At 51.5% G+C, this 13,840-nt stretch overlaps 1 protein-coding gene across 10 annotated transcripts in view; it reads right to left on the reverse strand.

Annotated features, from left to right (window-relative positions):
• Positions 1-13,840, reverse strand: part of DLG3 (discs large MAGUK scaffold protein 3) — a 175,073-nt gene that overhangs the window by 43,965 nt on the left and 117,268 nt on the right. Inside the window, exons 1-2 of one of the 10 annotated variants that reach the window (XM_054039087.1) lie at positions 2,456-2,508; positions 665-846 (exon numbers count right to left, since the gene is read on the reverse strand). The exons of 7 other annotated variants lie outside the window; for them this stretch is intronic. The gene's annotated coding sequence lies outside the window, so the exon portion shown is untranslated. Of the gene's footprint in view, positions 1-664; positions 847-2,455; positions 2,520-11,110; positions 11,194-13,840 lie in introns of those variants that run through there. 2 more of the 10 variants (XM_054039086.1, XM_054039089.1) reach the window with 2 other exon arrangements.

Below are 13,840 nucleotides of genomic sequence, written 5' to 3' on the forward strand. Positions count from 1 at the left end.
TTTCAGTTTTTGTGCCCCCTGATGTTACGTTAACGTGCTTTCGTTAAAAGTACTGGGGGAAAATTCAAGTCACCGTATGGTGTGTAAGCTGATGGTGTGCCTTTAATTTTGTCCCCTGTGCAGGTGCATTGATAGTTTACATCAGGGGTCAGCAACCTTTCAGAAGTGGTGTGCCGAGTCTTCATGTATTCACTCCAATTTAAGGTTTCGCGTGCCAGTCAGACATTTTAATGTTTTTAGAAGGTCTTTCTATAAGTCTATAATATATAACTAAACTATTGTTGTATGTAAAGTAAATAAGGTTTTTAAAATGTTTAAGAAGCTTCATTTAAAATTAAATTAAAATGCAGAGCCCCCCGGACCGGTGGCCAGGACCTGGGCAGCGTGAGTGCCACTGAAAATCTGCTCGCATGCTGCCTTTGGCACGCATGCCATAGGTTGCCTACCCCTGGTTTACATAGTCACATGCTTTCTCAAATACATCAGTATAACACAGTTTTTACTAACCGTTAGATACATACCTAGGTAAGAGCATAAGAGACTTTGTACCCTTGTAATTTCATGCGATTTCTGTCAGAATAGTTCAACCTTATCTGTACTGGCAGACTTTTTAGACAAGCTCTCTTCACTATAAAGGTAGCTATGGTAATTACGTAATACTTACTTTCTTGTTAAACCAGCAGCACACCCATCCTTGCATGCAATTCAGGGGCTGAGAGAGGTTGTTAGTTGCAGAGCTAAGTTCACAGCTGAGACTCATGGAATTTCACTGAGCTGTGTATGGGCGGACTGGGTCAGCACTGCCCCACTGAAGTCGATGGGGCTCTGCACAGGACCAGGGCCTACCTACAACACATAACTTTGACCATGAGTATGTTGTAATTTCTGTCATATGCTGTACATAAACAGCATTCTCTGTAATACTTCTTCAAAAAGCTTTCATGAATTGATTGCCTACCATACACAACTACAAGATACTGCACATGTATAGCAAAGCTGTACAAAAAGCTGCGTATTACGTGGCATTTGAATAACAGTATGTGACAATATAATTAAAGACTACCATATCAATACAAATGCACAAAGGGGGCGGGGTTAGGGTTATGCAACCTGAACTCTTGGCATTTCCTGACTTTCCAACACTTAACTGTGCAGCCGTAGCATTCTTGGAACAACCTTTTTACACTGAACTGCCAGAGTGAGGCTAAAAAACAAAGGGTCTGAGCTGGAGATGCACAGAACAGGCCTCTGAAGCTCTGCTGGGTTGCACGACACCCCAAAGCTACACTACACATGTCCACTGATGTTCAAAAGAAGGTCATAAGGATTTTTATAAAGTCAAGAAAGTCCTCCATCCCACTCCCCAGGAACTAAACTTGTTTTGCCCAAACAAAGGAAAATGGGCTTCCATGGGATGGTTAGGGGGAGCCTGGGCTAGTTCTCTCTCTCTCTCTTCCCCTAGCTGGGAGATGCAGGAGCTCCTTCCCCATGTGGTGCCCCCAGAAAGGGAACTTAGGCTACTGGGTCTGGCTTGCCCCCACTTGCTACAGGTGGGCTGAAAGCTCAAAGTATTGCCAGCACCGCATGTGTTGCTGCTACAGTAGCAGCTGGAGCCCTGCCTTACAGAGTTCCTGTTCAGTTATTCTGACAGGCTGCCACAGTTTTCCTAAGGAACACAAAAGTAAAGAGGAAACTGGCAATTTTTAAAGTCTACCTCAGCAATAGCTGAACGGAATGTCATGAGACAAAGAAAAGACACTTCTCCAGCCACAGGGCATATCCTTCTCCAGAGAAGCGTTACTCACTAGGTTTCACTACAAGTGTATTAAATCAAAAGCTAAAGCCTGGAAAGGCAGATCTCCACTGCCCCGTACCATATGCTGACAAGAGGCCAGGACAGTCATTTGCTGCAAGAACACTCAAACAAACTCCATCATCTGCTTTTTAAATCAGGAAGTTGATTTTTTGCAAATTTCACTTAAAGTCAAAGAGCCACATACAGGCTGGCACCAAACAGCCCACTACAACCCAGTTGGTTATTTCGGTTTCAGTTACCCAAATCTAAGGGGGAAGCTTTCTGTTTTTGCCCTCAGCAGATGAAGCAGCAGTTTGGGGCCCAGCAATTGCCTTTTTATGTAAGTGAAACGAGTCACCATTGTTTCCCGGGACAGCAGATGTCTGTCTGTCCCTTCGGGGAGAGGCTAACAAGCAACCTTGGCAATCCAGCCAGCTGCAGCAGTGTTCCTAGTGAAATGACAGACCAAGACTCTGAGACCCAGCACTTACTGCCCATGTCTATAACAGGCTAGAACATTATTTGTGCGTCACACATGGCTTCCTACCCCAGGATTCCCATCAGACACCCCCTCCGCTTGGCTCGGTCTGGCCACCGTTTGGAGGAGCCAGATGAAACATGGCATCCCCCCATTTCAGAGAAGCAGCACCCTGTACATACCCCCAAGCACTCCACTGGGTCACAGCTGTCCTGTCTCCCACCTCACTAGAGGGAGGAGTCCAGCTCCCTGCCTTTCCCACAAGCTGTCCTGAGTTGATCAGGGACCTCCCAACCCTTGTTACACACAAACCCTCTCTGCCTACTGACAGATGAACCTAATTCCTGCCAGGGAAAGCCAATGGCTTGGTTTAGAAGGAGACAAACAGCCGGAAAGGGGCGGGGGCAGGTTTAATATTAACTAGCAGCAGGATCAGTGTGGAACAGCTCACTAGCAGGGATGGGGGGGATGGAAATGCTCCAGCTCCCAACCCCCTCCCTCCTGCTGCTGCTGCCAGCCAGGTAACCATTAGCCACAGCAAAGGCCAAGGTGCTGAGCAGTGTCCACAGACACACCCCTGCACTAGAGCAGCCTAGACCAGCGTTTGCCAGGACACCAGGCAACGACTGGCTCTCCAGCTGCCTAGAGAGGGAGAAAGGGGTTGGTTCTGGAAAGAGCCCAGGTTACCCAGGTGCTCTGACCCTGCACGGCCCTGCATTCCTGATGTGTCAGCTCCCCCACTCCCATTCGCAGTGCCATAGCTTCAGGCCCCGCTACAGGGTCACAGAGCCCAAAGCTAAGTGGAGCTAAAACAGACAGCCCGAGGCAGCGGGGGGCTGTTACTGGTTTGGAGCCAGTGGGAGCCAGACAGACAAGCAAGGAGGCCCTACAATACCTGCAGCCACCCCAGTTCAGCAACACTGGTTTTATTTTGAGCAGCTAGCTAAGAGTAGCGCATACTGAGCCCAGTGAAGGCTCCGGATCCCCAGCCAGGCTGCCCATCACAGCCTGGGAGGGAACAACTGGGCAGGTCCTCGGGCTCTCCTGGAGGGGTTCCCACTGGCCTGACACACTCGCTTGGCAAGCAGTGCAGGAGCAAAGCCCTCTTCTCCATGCTCAGCCCCTCTCAGAGAGGGTGCCAAGCGACCAGGGTAGGGAACAGCCTGTAACATACATAAAAACAGCACACTAGGCACGGGCATAGGAAAAGAACAGGGGAGAAGAAAGGCCAGCCCAGGAAGGAATGGGTGGCTGGCCAGCACGTCCAGGCCTGGTTGGCAGAGTCAGAGCTGTGGTCCCATTGTGAGGAGGGTATATGGCTGGTGGGAAAGGCCCAGGCTGCACTCACACGAGTGCATGTGCTCTCGGACCCAGCTTCACTTGGTACGTTATTGGCTGAGGACCTCTTGGGACAGTCAGATCAACCTTTGCTCAGTGGCTAGGTAGCTGGGGAGAGTGACCTGCTCATGGCCTGGGAGCCGAGAGGCTACCAGCATGAACCAGCACAGCTGTGAGGAGCAGGAGGCTTACTGTGGGTCCCCGTCCATCCCATGCTCTCAGGTAGGCTGTTAGAGAACACACCACATCTGACAAAATGGTAACAGGTAAGACTGCCTCTCCATTTAAGTGTCACTGCTGTACACAGTGTCTCACTGGGCACTAAGTCCAGCATTAAGAGAGGGGGAGGATTTATTGTTTCTACTTCACACCTTGGTAAAGAGCCTTTAGAGCCATTCCTCTGCCAGGCAGGCTTACTGCCATGAACACATATGCCACGCTGCATGTTGTCGTGTCTCATGAAGTAGAGACCTGTCCCTGGAGGCCGCAGAGCCACGCTATCCCCACACCCACCCTGGAGAAATCTCTGTGCTCAGAATTCTTGCCACAGCAAGCCTGAAAGGACTGGAACTCCCCAAACCAGGCTGCTCTAGGATTAGAAATCCATTGGGCTATTGTCTGCATCTCTCTCTGCCTCTCCACCCCCAGGGGGGAATAATGAGCCTGAGTGTTAATGGCCTTAGTTACAATTCCATGTGGGCTCCTGGTTATTGTGAACAGAGCACTCCTTCTCCTACTCCCTCTCCTTCTCTATGGTAAACACATTCAGTGAGTGAAGCCAAAACAGCGAACCAGCCAGGCGTTAACTCAACAACCCCCAGAAAAAGCAACCCCCCAGGACACAACTGCCACTCATCAGTGCCAGAGTTGTGGCTGATGCAGGACTTGCTGGGAGTCCCATAAGTGTGCAAGAGCAGTACAGGACCTCCCGTACCATGTGGGCTGTGATGATATAGTATGGATCTGTTAAGATCAGGGGCTGGGACTGCCTGCCTAACGTCTGGGATTAAGTTAGATCAGGGGTTCTCAACCTGGGAGCCAGGACCCCTCAGGGGGTCGTGAGGTTATTACATGGGGGGGGGGGGGTCGTGAGCGGTCAGCCTCCACCCCAAACCCCACTTTGCCTCCTGCATTTATAATGGTTTTAAATATGTAAAAAAAGTGTTTTAAATTTATAAGGGCGGCCGCACTCAGAGGCTTGTGCGTGAAAGGGGTCACCAGTACAAAAGTCTGAGAACCACGGAGTTAGATCTTCATGTCTGTTTGCAGTTTCCTGCAGTTCGGCGGCAGGTTGCACAGAACTGCCAGTAAGCAGCTTCCTGTACTGAGCAGCAAAGCCCTGCACGTCAACCCGAGCAAGTGACTGGGCCCAGAATCTCCCTCCCACTAAATGTCACTTTATGAAGAATGTTGCACCCCGCAGACTGTGCGTCTCTGGCCCAGTATAAGAGGGCTCTCTCGGATTTCAGCTACTGTGACACCAGGAAACAGTGAAAAAGGAGGAAATGAAAGCCATCAAGGAGCCATGTGAGAAAAGAGAAGGAGAGTCTCAGTAAGGCGACAGTAAAAGCTGGAAAGGAGCCCCTCCTGAGGATACAGGAGCCCTGCACGTGGGAGTTATGCTCAGAGCCAACCAACATCCCATAAGACCGAAGGCCCAGTGGGCAAGGAAGTGACTGTGAATCATACCTAGTCGCAAAACTCAACAGGACCCATAATGACTATTTCTAGCAGGAAGTGCTGCCCAGGATGGATGAACCTCAGTAGGGCATGGGCTGGCTGCATCCACCTGCAAAGCCAGGGAAGGGACATGGTACTCCGAGGAGAGGTGGGAAGTCTTGCTAAGTACGTTGCCACAGCCTCAGACTCCACGGAACAGATCTGTATGTTCTGGGACCATCCATGTGCAGCCTCATTGCAGAGGGAAGAAAGAGTCCCTTGCTTTCACTTACGGAACCTGTGACTTGCCCTGTGCTAAAGTTACAGTCAGTGATTTTTTTCTGCTTTAAAATTGACTTATTTTATTGCTGTTCCTCTCTCCCCCTTTGAACTTTGGGGTTAATTCATTAGTTTCCCCTGACTGCATCCAGCATGCACCTCTGGCACCGACCACTCAGTATGTTTGGAGGAGAGGGGCTGAGGCATGATGCTGAGAAATGCCATGTGACTTTCTAAAAAAACCAAACCAAAACCAATCACTGTACCCGCTCCATGGTTTCCCGTTCCCTTCTGAAGTCAGCTGCAGGAAGAGTCACCACAGTAAAGACCTTAAAGTTTAAAATAACAGGCACCCCTGGCTTGGGTCACATGCCTGACAATAACTCCTTCATGGATATTTATGGCCTTGTCAAAATCTTGGCCTTTGTGTCCATAGAAAGCAAAGTTGACAGGAAGAGAGACAAACATGAAAGGGATCCTTTCAGAATCGCAACACAGAACAGCACCTGGAAGTGGCTTTTTCTTTTAGAAGACTTTAGGTAACCTCCAAAGGCTTTGCACCAAGCTTGCATCTCTATGCACAGGTGCTTAGAAGACAGAAGTAACTTGCCTCACCATGATTTTATCTTTGACCTGTTTGTTTGGGGTGAGGAGAAGAAGAATTCCTGGCATTAAGATGATACACAAGTTGTTGAGATTTGGGCAAGTGACTAAGGACTGGTCTATGGGGGGGGGGGGGGGGGGAGAGAAGAAGAAGAAGAGAGGAGAAAATTGATCTAAGATATGCAACTTCCACTACGAGAACAGCATAGCTGAACTCGACATATCTTAGATCGACTTACCTTGCATCCTCACGGCGCGGGATCGATGGCCACGGCTCCTCCGTCGACTCCGCTTCCGCCTCTCGCCCTGGTGGAGTTCTGGAGTCGACGGGGAGCGCGTTCAGGGACCGATTTATTGCGTCTCGTCAAGTGGGGCGATAAATCGATCCCCGATAGATCGATTACTACTCGCCAATCCAGCGGGTAGTGAAGACGTACCTTAAGTGTCAATACTAATCCAGAATTTCTGTGTCCAAGCTCTGGCACTCATCAGCATGAAAAAGCCACAGCCCCGGGCAAGCCTCTCCTGCAATCACACGGGGCTTGGAGGGGATAACTTTGCAGATCCTGGATCTCTGCTGATAAGGGTAAGTTTCTGCCAGCTCCTTCCTATGGGTCTGCATTGCCAGGCTCTGAACAGGGATAGTTCATATCCACTGCTTTCTAAATGCTTGTGTCTTGCGTCCATGTCCATTTCAATCATGGATTCACATCTGCTCCTTGGTTTACTGTTCCCTTTTCTTTGTGCATAAGCAGGGACCACTGTTGCTACTAGTGCCATTCTGATTGGGTTCTCCTTCTCTAGGATTGTTCTTAGGGTCTCAATTCTTTTGAGCTCTCAGTCTATCGTCTGTAATGCTGACCCGTGATTTTGTTGAACATCTGGACATATTATTTTGCATTTCCTTATAACTTATTGTCATCCCTAGGAGGCGGCACTGGGATACTCGCTACACCGGCCTATCCAGGTTAGCAGCTTACTACTCTTAGCTTTGATTTGTTGCCTTCTAACTGCTCTCAAAGGATGGCCTCCCCGCACCTCCTATGAGTTAAAGAGATCCTGACTGCCTCAGAAAGCCAGGCCTTCCACTTTCGGTTTTAGTTATAGGCAGGATCCCACACACCCAAATACCTACTGTCCTCTCTGCCTAGGTTGGACTGAAAGCAGCAAAGCACAAGCAGATTCTGACCCGGAGGAAGTACGTGGGTCAGAATCTGGCTGTCTTGCCTCAGCAGTCTAGGGCTCTGCTCACCTCTTCAATCCCTAACATTTTTCTAGAGATATCATTGCTTTTCTCCAAGCAGACAACAGATCATTCTAATGGTCTTAATGCATGTGTGCGCCTGGGGCCAACATATTATGACACTTGACACACAACATACGTACATGAAGGCCATGGGCTACAAACCCCAACAACATATAGCCTTGTGACCAGCCGCTTATTTTAAAATCTCACTCTGCCTTTTCCTACATTTAAGAAATGCTCAGCCCACACCTGCTTGTTTCTTTGCCAAATCTCACTATGCAAACTGAACCTGAAATACAGGAGCACAAAGTGCTTCCTGAAACATCACCACATGCCATACTCCTTGGGCTGCACAAAACGCTCCTCTCTGGGGAAAGCCTCTGCACCTCCCTTCACAGATGGGCTTTGTGGCAGAAGAAGGGATCACGTGAACATTTCCCCCAAAACACCTGCTTTGGAAATGAGAGAGAAGAAATAGAAGGAAAGGCAACAAAAATGATCAATGGCCTGGAAAGCCTTCCATATGAAGAGAAAAGGAATAAAGAGGTCAGAGAGGACAAAAACTAAGAGGGGGTGTGATAGAAATGTATAGAAGAACAGCAAAGAGAAGGGAGACTGGGTGCTCCTCTTACACTCCTAATACAAGAATAAGGGCACAAAGAAATCAAAGGGAACCATTTAAAACTGACAAGGAAATCCGTATTTTAAAGCCACAACTCATGGAATATGGAACAAACTGCGACAAAATATCATGGCGGCCAAAAGCTCAGTAGGATTCAACAAAGCATTAGCCATTTGTATGGCTAGTGAGGACATTCAGTCACAAGCTTCCTGGGTCTGCTGGTGCCCAGACAGGATGGCCCATGGTTCTGACATAGTGCAGCTGTCCTTATTCCTTTCAGCAGGTCAGTAGATAACTAACAGCTGCCTTGCCCAGCAACATGCAAAGTAAGGTGTCAGAACCCAACTGTTCCCTTTTTTCAGGGACACTTCGGATTAATTGCCTTGCCAAATAGCTGCCACTCAGCCTGGCACAGGCAGCACCACTTGGCTGCTAACACCTTTGTGAGGGGATTAAAGGCAAATCTGTTAATTTTAAAAACAATGTTTAATTAGCAACTTTTAAAGAGAGACTCCTACCACCTGCTCAAGCTTCGCAGGGATCCAGCCCCTGAACACAGACCTCCAGCCCCTTTTGGACTTTGAAAGCAGTTGGTTCTGAAAATTGAAAACTGATGAATACATTAAGAGCTGTCCCCCTGTGGCAGTAGCCTGGAGAGAAACGACCTAGCCCAGCATGCTCAGGGACAGCTTATTCCGTGGGCTACAGCAGCTACCAGGTTAGCACATTACTAAGTAGGGATCAGAGCCACATACTTAGCAGGCTCAGCTCTTCCTCTTCTGTGCCCAATCTCCTGGGCTGTCGGCAAGCTTCGCCTCTCCACAGGATCTCATGGGAGTCCACTGCTGCCTTCTCCTCAGCATCACCGTGGCACTATATTTACTGTTCCCGTCACAGAAACAAGACATCCGCACCCCCACTCAGTCTCCCCGACAAACTCTGCTTCCAGTAAACAGAGAAAGAACCAACAGTATCGCCTCCCAAGCAGCACACAGATTCCAGATTTCACCAAGCAGCGCCAGCTGTTGCATCAGAGAGTACCTCTTCACTGCTGACACAGCCACTAAAGCACCTGCTTCAGAGACAGGAATAGCCCCAGTGCCCCCTAGAAATGGCAGCTCTGCACACATCCCCAGATGCCAGAAGAGCCCTCTAAGGGACTACAACAACTATTCAACATGTTTGTAAAGCCCATTACCTCCCCACCCTCTTTCAAAGCCATGTTGAGCATCAGCAAGGGGCACTAGGAACAGCCTTCAGGGGTCAGAAGAGCTCATGTCACATAACCATCCCCTCACCCTGCACCCATGTCACTTAACCATCCCCTCACCCTGCACCCATCAGCCCTACACCCAGGAGAAAGACAGTAGGCTAAACCCAAAGAGCTCAGAAATTACACTATTGCAGGATACCCAAAGGTTTCTACCAGGTTCCAAGACATGCCCAATAGAGAGTGGGATACAGTGCTCACTTCAGGACATGCTGAAATCTACCTGCCTTGTCTCCACTAGGATTTTACGGCAAGATAGCTATTGCAAGTTAGATGGCTTTTTTTTTTTTCTTCCCCCAGGGAGATCACTTGTTTTGGTGGCGAAGATATAGCATAAACTGGAAGAGTTAAAGCCTAGCGCACCCCAGGCTACAATACAACCAGCTAAAGCACCTTCAAATGTCACTTACTGGCATGATTTTTTTTAATGACATTTATGTACCTGCACACAATCATTCCAGACACAGTTATACTACCAACATATGCTTCTACTGGCAGCTTATTTTGTTTGGGGAACCAGTAGAAGCTATACTGGCAAAAGCACTCTTTTGCGGGTACAAACTGCATTTTATTAAGAGCATCTATGCTCTGCTACAAAAATGAACTATCATCAAACGCTGGACTTTAGAACTTGCCTACGCTTGAAAGTTCATTCAGATCAAGGTAGGGTGTGAGTTTAAAGTGCAACAGCTATTCCTGAATTCCAGAAGTGTCTACATATGGAGTGGAGTGTGCTTTATTCCGGTTTAACTTAATCCTGTGGATTAAGCTAATCTATCAGACAATGGCAGAAAAAGATCCAATGATGGGAAGAAGAAGTTAAACAAAAATCAGAACAGAAATAAAATGTACATTTTTCACATCGAGGAAAACTAACTACTGGATCAATTTACCTTAGGACAGGGTGTATTCTACATCAGTAGACGTTTTAATCAAACCTGGACGTCTTTCTAAAAGATACAGCCCAACTCAACCAGCAGATGTGGGTTTGAATCAGAAACCATTGGGTGAAGTGTTATGGCCTGTGTTACCCAGAAATCAGACTAGACCATCACCAGGGCCCTTAGACCCCACACATCTGTGCTGGCCAGTCCGTGTCCGGGAGGGATGCTTGGGGGACATCCAGCCCAGCAGGCAAAGGGCTGCTAGCGACTGTCAGTTCACTGGCAATCAGCTCATTCCTACAGCCACAGCCCCACCGTGCCAGGCCGGCTGGGCAGGTGTGGGGACAAGAGAGCCCAGCCCGTGGCGGGAGAGGGCGGTTACAGGTCAGGCAGGTGGGCTCTGAGGCGCAGCCCCCTGGAATGGGTGGGGGGGGTGGGGGGTGGCTGAGCCCCCCAGGGGGCGGGGGAGAGGAGCCCAGGCCGAACCCCCCCAAGGTGGGGGGGAGGTACGGGGGAAGTAAGAGGGGGCCGGGCCCCCCGGGGTGAAGGGGCCTGGGAGGGGGAAGGGCCGAAGGGAGGGGGGCTGAGCGGGGCCCAGGCCGAGCCTCCCAAGGTGAGGGGGGCTGAGCGGGGGAGGGGCCCGGGGGGGAAGGGGACCTGGGAGGGGGAAGGGCCGAGGGGAGGGGGGGGCTGGGAGGGGGAAGGGCCGAGGGGAGGGGGGGCTGGGAGGGGGGGAGGGGCCCGGGGGAGCCCCCCGGGGTGAAGGGGCCTGAGAGGGGGGCTGGGAGGGGGAAGGGCCGAGGGGAGGGGGGCTGAGCGGGGGGAGGGGCCCGGGGGAGCCCCCCGGGGTGAAGGGGCCTGGGAGGGGGGCTGGGAGGGGGAAGGGCGGAGGGGAGGGGGGTTGAGCGGGGGAGGGGCCGGCCGGCCCCAGCTCACCTAGCAGACCGGATCCCAGGCGGCCCCTCGCCCCATGGCAGCGCGCGCCGGAGCAGCCCGGCTCCGAGTCCCGGCCCCGCACACAAAGCCGCACGGGCGGGAGGCTGCGGCGGCGGCTCCGCCCCCAGACCAGTCTCGCTCCAATCAGCATCCGCTCACTACCTCAGCCCCGCCCCGCCCCCGCGCTCGGCCTATCACCGACATTGTCCTTTACATACGACGCCCCGCCCATAGCACGGGCGGTGCGAGGCGTCTCGCCGGCCTGGTCGCTCCCCTCCCCCCGCAGCGCGCCGGGCGGATCCTCCACGCGCCGGCCCCGCCCCCCGGGCCGGCGGCGGTTGGGGAGGCGGTTGCAGCGCCGCCATGCAGGCCCCCCCGGGACTCGCCGAGCGGCTCCCCCCAGGCCGGCCCGCGGGCGTTCCCGAGCGCCCGGCCGCTGTGCGCAGGCGGGAGAAGGACGGTGGTTACGGAGCCGGTCGTTCACACGCAGACTGGCACCGCACTAACTACATCGGTGCACCGCGCTGCCGTCCACACCTGCTAGGGCCGGGCCGCCGGGCGTTCGTTCCCCGGGGCTAAGCACCAGACCCAAGCGACGGGGCCGTTTTCGCACGCAGGGCTTTCGGGGGGCAAGCGACAGCCCCCAGGGCTGGCCCTGCCTGGGAGCGGGGATCCGAGTGACCCAGAGTCACCTCAGGGAGTAAAAACTCCCCATCTGAGCGGGAGTGGAAGCTTGTCGCGGGCGAGGGTGCGGCGAATCCAGTAACACAACCGGCGGAAGAAGCAGGAAAGTTTGGTTCCAGCATGATGGGGACTTGCTAATCTTTCCACTGGAGGAAAGGGACTTTCCGCTGATTACAGACACAGACCTGGGCCCTTCATGCAAGATGCACCATTTCCTTTTAAGGAGCTGCCTTGTATCTGGGCCAAATTCATCCTGAGTGTAATTCAACTTCAGCAAAGTTACACAAAGGATGAACTACTCAAAGCTGGGTTGTTGCTGATTGGGGAACAGGGCCATCTTGGGAATAAAACTACAAAGCCAGAGTGAGCAGCCTTGACAGTGGAGCTGCGGAGATGACCAGTCTGCAGGGAGCTGATAAGAAACCCCACTGTGAGTGGGTACAGTTAGTGAAAGTCACTTTAGGTGTTAGTTAAATATAGAGTTGTCTAGTGACTTGGAGCAAAACTAAGTTATTAAATGAGAAACGACACGGGAATGTCTGTTTTGTGTAGAACCTTCCCCTCCACACTGAACAGGCTGCTGCCCCTGGAAGAAGAGTTTACAGCAGAGAATGAGACAAACTCCGACGAGTGAAGCTTTAGCTAGACAGCGTGCTCAAAAGGGCAGTGTGGACATTGCTGCTTGGCCTGCAGCTTGGCTCTCAAGCCTAAGCAGGCGGATGAGATTGGGAGCCCAAACTGCAACGTCCATGCTGCTATTTTTAGCACACTAGCTTCAGCCCCAATACCCTGAGTCTGTCTAACTAGGGTGGATGGGTCGCGCCCAGCTGCAATGTAGACATACTCAGAATGGCCTGCTGGGACTCTAGGATTTTAGACTGGCTGTAAATGAGAGTGATTCAGAATTTCTCCCCTGGCTCCAATTTCAGCCCTAGTCTACTCCATGGCCCCTTGCTTCACCTGGCAGGGGCTGCTCCAATAGATTTTCTGAACACATGAAGTCCTGCTAATTTGCAGGGACTCTGGATTACCCTGGGCAGGATGAGGGCTCACAGATATAACAAGTTATTAAACACCAGTATTTCAGGCCAGTGAGCCATGCTGACCTGGAGAGAAGACACTGCCAAGGGCTAATCTACTTGCTCTATTAAACACCTGAATCTCACTCAAACACCTGACTACTTCCCCAGGACTCCACTGTGCCAGATATAACAAGGGATGGTAAAGCAGTTGAGTCTCTTTCCCACGTTTCCACACATTTGGAAGTTCCCTGCACACTGTAAATAGTCTGTGAACCTGCTACCAATCTTAAGGCTGAGGGAATCAGGAACGATACATGAAGCGAATGTCCTTGTTTGGCCTAGGACCACTGGCATGTCATTGTCCTCTGAGGCTACCTTAAGAAGAGGCTAGCCCAACATCTGCAGTATAATCTAAGCTGGCATCCGATGGCTGCTGAATCCCCGTGGGCAGTATAGGTAGGAGGGCTCATCATTCTAGGCCATCCACCCTGATTCGGAGTTGGGCTTACAGGCAGTTTTGGAGGAGTGGCTGGTCTTGATATGAGGGATTTGCACCAGGATCTGACACCTCAAAGCGACAACTTGGGAGTGGATGACACACCAAGAGGGGCAGGGGCGGCAGGTGCGCTGAGAGGGGTGGGGGACAGGCGGGCAGGGGTGGTGGGCATGCCAAAAGGGGGCAGGAGTGAGGAGTGCACCGAGAGGAGTGGAGGCGCCGAGGGGGACAGGAGCAATAAAAGCACCATTCTAATCCATCAGTAGTGGACATTCTCCAATTGCACTCAGGATGGAGACTGGTTCTCCACCTCTGACTAGAGGATGATGGGGACTGCAAACCCGAATGACCTTGTGACCTCAGCTGAACCATATCAGCAGCCAGATCTGATGGCAAGAAAACCAGCATGTCAGGGACACCGTGTGTCCTGGTCTCTATACACAGGCTAGGTCTGACCTCTAGAACATGGAGAAACAAAAACTTCACAGCCTACTCGAGAGCCAGGAACATCTGCAGAAGTCACCACTA

The sequence above is a fragment of the Malaclemys terrapin genome, chromosome 9 (assembly GCF_027887155.1).
Source record: "Malaclemys terrapin pileata isolate rMalTer1 chromosome 9, rMalTer1.hap1, whole genome shotgun sequence".
Taxonomy (NCBI): domain Eukaryota; kingdom Metazoa; phylum Chordata; order Testudines; family Emydidae; genus Malaclemys; species Malaclemys terrapin.